The sequence below is a fragment of the Neolamprologus multifasciatus genome, chromosome 7, assembly GCF_963576455.1.
Source record: "Neolamprologus multifasciatus chromosome 7, fNeoMul1.2, whole genome shotgun sequence".
In the NCBI taxonomy this organism is placed as follows: Eukaryota; Metazoa; Chordata; class Actinopteri; order Cichliformes; family Cichlidae; genus Neolamprologus; species Neolamprologus multifasciatus.
This window is the reverse complement of record NC_140445.1, coordinates 28,200,271-28,206,317: the sequence shown is the minus strand read 5'-3', so window position 1 is coordinate 28,206,317 and position 6,047 is coordinate 28,200,271. Positions and strand designations below refer to the sequence as shown.

General features: G+C 38.9%; 1 protein-coding gene across 2 annotated transcripts in view; it reads left to right on the top strand.

Moving 5' to 3' along the window:
- Positions 1-2,495: 2,495 nt before the first annotated feature.
- rabgap1 (RAB GTPase activating protein 1) overlaps positions 2,496-6,047 on the top strand; it is a 75,219-nt gene continuing 71,667 nt past the window's right edge. For both annotated transcript variants that reach the window (XM_085168800.1, XM_085168799.1), the window contains exon 1: positions 2,496-2,631. The gene's annotated coding sequence lies outside the window, so the exon portion shown is untranslated. The remainder of the gene's footprint in view (positions 2,632-6,047) is intronic.

The window sequence follows — 6,047 nt, the reverse complement described above, 5'->3', positions numbered from 1 at the left end:
GGCCATCAGTCAGACAGTACTGTTTGGTCTGGGTCTAAACAGAGCGCGTTGTGTGTGACGTCTTCTTTTGCACATGCGGGCCGCTTTGAGCGTTCACACTAGAGCGCGTTTGCTGTCACATTTTATTTGTAGTGTGAACAAGCAGACAAAAAAATCGGATTTGATCAAAAAATCGGAATTGAGCATTAAGACCTGCAGTGTGAACGTAGCCAAAAAATGACCTCTTAGATCCACCCATGCATCCTCTTCTACTTATTCATTGTCATGGCTGAGACAGAGACAAGGAGCCAGCCAATTTAGAACCACCAATTAACGTAAGCCCATGCTGGATGAGGCTGGAGAACTGAGAGAGAGCCCACCCAGATATGAGGAGAACATTAAAAATCCACATACAAAGGCCACCAGGCTGGATTCAAACCTGAGACCTTTGAGCTCCAAGGTGACAATGCTAACTGCTACACCACTGTGTTAATGATTTTTCTTTTCAATGTGATTTCCTAGGATCTTTTTTTAAGTAGAATATCACAATGATGCACCCACATTGCTTCAAAATGCAGCAGGATTATACATTCCTTCCTGGGTGATTGTTGCAGTGCATTTAAACTAATCAAATCAAAGTGGCTGTTAAAAGTGTGGACTTAAACATGAGGTGGTCAGTGTTATTGTGAAGCCTTCATTAGAAATATCTTATTTCCTAACAGGCTAAGTATGTGTGTGAGCTTGCTCTGATGTGGTGACCTGGTTTTCAATATATTTAAACGGAGTATTGTGCTTTGTGTTCCCACGTATGTCCCTTATGAAACAACAGACTGGACAGGAAGGGCCAGCATGGCACCGACACAATGAGAACAGTAGGTGTGTTTCTCATAACTGACTACAGCGGGACATAGTTGTTGTTTTTTTAAACCCAAGATATGTTGTAAACAAAAGGACGCCATCAAGATTGTTTTGTTTTGGCTTTTTTTAATGGGGTGCAACACGAGGACCAGATATATTTAATAAGTGTATAAAACTGGTGATCAAAAAAACAATTTCAAACTACGCAGTCCTTTTTTACAGATTTATTATGTGAAAACTGGAGCTGCATATGAATTTAAACATAAACTTCTAATGGATAGTTTTTTGCAAAGTGAAAAAAAAAGTATTTGAGACTTTTTACTTAAGTAAAAGTTAGAATCATTTTTAAATAGCTTAGTAGTTCACAGGATGTATATTTAAATATATTTAAGTTCTTGAACAAAATGTACTCACGTGAAATGGCACTTTTAGAATCATATGTATGATATTTTTAGATTATTTTAGATATATTTATGTGTATGTATCTTTAACATTGCAGCTGTTGATGATTTTAATCACAGATATATTGCTCTGTAACTTGATCTATAATTGCACTCAAACTATAAAGTGCATGGAAATAGTTAAATGAAGTATAACTACATAAAACATAAAATAAAGTACTTGAGTTACTGGTCCTATCTGTGCTCTCATCCAGTGGTGGGATTGTACTCTAGTCCAATGCATTTGGGGTGCGGGCAACTAGAGAAGGAGAACCATATTTCAGAGGGTCCATGTACAACCCGATTCATCCCTTCTATACATACCCCTGGGCACCATCTACACTGAACTACTGCAAAATTCTGGGTTTACATTTGATTAACTTGAGTGTGAACTATGGAAACAAAGACTGAAGAGACTGAAGAAGTCACTTGGATGTGATGAAACGTTTCTCCCACTGAAAACGGTACGTCCAGATGAACAGACTCAACTTTTGGAGATATGGAAACAAAGGTTCTTCTATGTAGAAGTGCATGAATTAATACAAGAGGAGAACATATCATTATTTTATGACTGTACCAACTATTGTACTATTGAGCCAAGGAGTTATATGGTCAGCATCAGCACCACATATGTTTACAACACTAAGAAAAGGAATGAGTCACCAGTGAAGGTGGAAAAACCTGTAACTGCAGGTGGAACATTTTGAGATGTAAATTTGTGAACTTCAATCCAATTTAGCACTCAAAGGTAAGAACTTGGGACTTGGGTGAAACCCCAGTCTGCCTTGTCATGAAAGACATGAAACATTAGTGTTTGAAGCTGCTGAAATCCAAGAATAAAGCAACAGGAAGTCTATGTGTAGTTGCACACCCTGAATATTTCATGATTACACCTACTTTCTCACCTGACAGCAGCAACTGTATATGATATAGATATGAAATAGATAAGAAAATCTATGAAATAGATATATAAACCTCCACCTATACCATAAAAACCTCCAGAGCCAAGCACAGACATTCACACCACTTGCAACTGCATTTATTTTGAAAAATGGAGAACTGACTTCTACTTGGCCCAGTGTGTTTGACACTTCTCATTTAAGATGAGCCCTGACTTAAAAAAACAAAACAAAACAAAACAGACTCGTGTTATCAGTCAAAGCTGCACACCAGCCAGCGCGTCCTTTCTGCATAGACTGAGGAGCAGTGACAGACGCATGCGCAGTGTGGTTGTCAGCGGGTTGGTTGGGCTTGTGTTTACAGCTCGGCTGGATGCTGTTGGCTGCTGATGTTATTTGGGAAGTGCAATGTTGTGCCAGCCGCCGTTGGAATAAAAATAAAAGTGGGAACCAAGGTAAGCTGTTTTGCACTTGCGCACGCATTTATACTCGAGGTTAAGCGTGACTGTCTCCCTGGTCAGGAGGAAATATACCTGTTTGTTGGTTGGAAGTGCCAGAGTAGCATGGCTAGCAGGCGTTAGCTATCCAGCCATAATACTGTAATGGCCTGTATGAACACTGTGTCTATCGCGGGGCCAGGCAGCGGATTTATCTTAAAGTTATTTGCAACCCATTTACCTAAGAGTTTGTGTCGTGTTGACGGAAGTGTCTGGGGAAATGTTCACTGTTCGATTAAACATTTTGGTCTGACTTTGAGGCTATAACTGCTATAGCTGTATTAGCTAACGTTAGGCAGGTTGGTGAGGGCTAACTGAAGCAGTAAGTGAACACTGGAGCTAGCGAGCTTCGCACGTTTTAATCGAGAGAAATAGATTAGTGCCTGCTCAGGGACAGGTGTGGTTTAATAGGCTGACAGGTAGCAGTTTTGCCTATATCCACATGGAAATGAATGTAAATGCTAAGCATGCCAGATTGTGTGTAGATGTTGCAGTTGTCACTGTAGTGCAGAATATGGACATATATTAATGCTTATCAATGCACTCATTATCAGATCGGATCAGTCCTTCCGTATGTTATGCAGTGCGGTGGGGACCTCATGAATAAAAGGTCAAATAGCCAAGCATGTACTGAAGGCATATGTGATATTAATATACAAGTCAATAACTTCATAAGATCAGCAGCAGATATTAGAATTATGCTGACGGTGCTTTTAACGAGCCTTTCATGCTGTCATTGTTTCAAGAAGACGGAAACTTATAGTGCTGTTACAATATGTCCTGCAGGTATTTGCTGTACTGTTATTGTCACGTGCCAAGGGAATAACCAGGGAGGTTATGAAGTTCTTGCCTGGAATAACTTAATTATTATTTTTTTAAAATCATACAAATATTAGGCAGTCTGCCCTGCAGGACCCATTAACTACCAAAACACAACCTTGGAACAAAACTAGCTGTTTAAATACATTAATAACATTTCGCAAAAGGCTTCATTTTCCAGGGTAGTCCCCTTCAGCCTTTTAAACTAACTTCGCTGACCCTGATTTCAATATATCAGAATGAGTGTGTGCTGTGTTACAGCTTCCTCTCTGCTCTGTTTTACTGTTAACATTGCACATTGTCAGTTCTTTAATGAGACAAGTTGTGTCAACACAAACTGACCAGACGTTATATGTCATATTCTTCTCACTTAATGCTGACGACTACTGTCTGTCTATCTGTCTGTGAGCTTGAACAGTTTCCACCAGTCAGCTGATTGTTCCTGTTGTATTTCCTGAAACTCCAGTATTATGAAGCAAGGTTCGTTGCATATAATGCATTCGGTGCATGCGCTCGATAAGAACAAAACAAAGCCAAAAAAAAAAAGATTAGAATTTATGTAAATATTTGTTCTGTTAACCATCAGCAGCTATATTAGAAGAGGAGGAAAGCCAGCACATTCACAGCTATACTTTATGGAAGCATTATGTTATGCATGATGTTGTTTTTCTTCCACATTACACAATAACATACATAATGCTGGTTTTACTACAGATGCTTATGCACAATAAAGTACTTTATTTGTCTGATAAACAGACCACTATAATGAGATTGCTGTGATTGTTAATTTATGTGGTGTTGATAATATCAGGAACTACTTCATTCATCACTTATGGTAATTAACGCTTATGTTATCTGTTTAACATTAATCAATACTTTTGTGACTTTAGGGACAACTTAAAAAGCCGCTGAGAGGCTAAGATTGGGCCGTGCCACTTCTCTGATATGTTATCTGGAAAATGGCTCACAGAGATTCTTTCTTTCCTGTATCAGCAAAGAAAGAACCGACTTGTGCACTTAACAATCAAAAAAGTAAACAGCGATCACAAAAAAGTGACCAATAAACAAATACCAAACCCACTCCCCCAAATACAAACACATAAATGACATGCACATAGCTCAGCTAATATAAGTATATGTCATTACATTATATTATTATTAGGCCCTTACACCATAATAATAAATATCAACCACTAAAGACAATAAAGCAGAGTAAAGATGTCAAACTGAATAGATTTTAGCGCGTCCCTCTATCACTACTGTTCAGATGTTTTTTCCATATCTGGCTTTGGACTGAGATGCGAGTAACACCCCTCATACACACCTGTTTTTGGACAACTGATGTAGACTGAATGGCGAGGGCACCAACTGTTGTGGATTAGTGTTTCAGTGCATGTGCTGTGGGTGAGATGACTCTAATTCATACATTAGTTACATTAGAGTTCAAAAGTTCCCGGGCGTGTGATAACGGTTTAGTTTTGGGGGAAATAATGTTTCCGCCAAATAACCAACGAATTGGACAAGTCTGCATCGGCCTTAACTTGAACTTGAAAATTAAGTTTGCACAACTGGATTTTGTTGCATGTACTGCTTCTTTGGAGCTTTATGGAGTTATTGAGCTCATTTGTGTCACACTGATGGATGCATCAGGGGCAATTAATGGTTCAGTATCGTCCCCAAAGATACTGAGCAAGTGTTTCTGTGGTTAGCGAATTACCTGCTCTTCTTCCCAAGTCACAGCTATCCTCATGTTCAGTGTTAATCAAATTTAATTAATAATTTAAAAAAAATTATAGAAAAGACCTGATTACCTTCTGGATTTTAAATGTTATGACTTGGTGGATTAGATATATTCCGTCCTCAGTTTATGTGGCTTCTTATTAACTGTAGGGGGAAGCAGTTTATTGGTAAATAAATATCTGCAGACTGTTGTAAAGCTATATTTAGCTAGCTGTACTGTACCTTGTATGGATGCAGCTGATTTGTATTTGAATCTTAATCATTCGGTTGCATTAGATGAATACCCACGTTGCATAAAACACTTGTGATACTCCATTAAAATCTGTGTCATCACCTAGGTGCACACAAAAACACTGAACACAGACCGAGCAGAAACTAAAAGTGGGCTCACTCAATCATCTGGACTGTTTGTGTTGAGAAGACATTAGCCTGATATCCGCAGACAGCTGGTTAGTATTAGCTGCCCAGCAGGGACCGACTGAATAAATTAGAATCCACATACTGTTCAGTCCACTTCCACGCCCTCATACTCTGTAGCTAGAGATAGCATCTCATCAACAACCACAGGCCGAGAGCTCAGATCAGTATGCAGATCTGCGCCTCTTGCAAGACAACATTGTACGAGAGTTGTCTTCTGTGTTTTTTCCTTGATACTCAGTAAATAGAAGAGCTATTTTAAGGTTAAATACAAACCCACCCACAAACCAACCCACATTTTTAGATGTGTGATCCAAAAATAGCACTCAATGTTAAGTCACCTGAAACAGAAACTTTGGTTGCATGTTAAAAGCAGGGTTAGATCATGTTATTTCAGC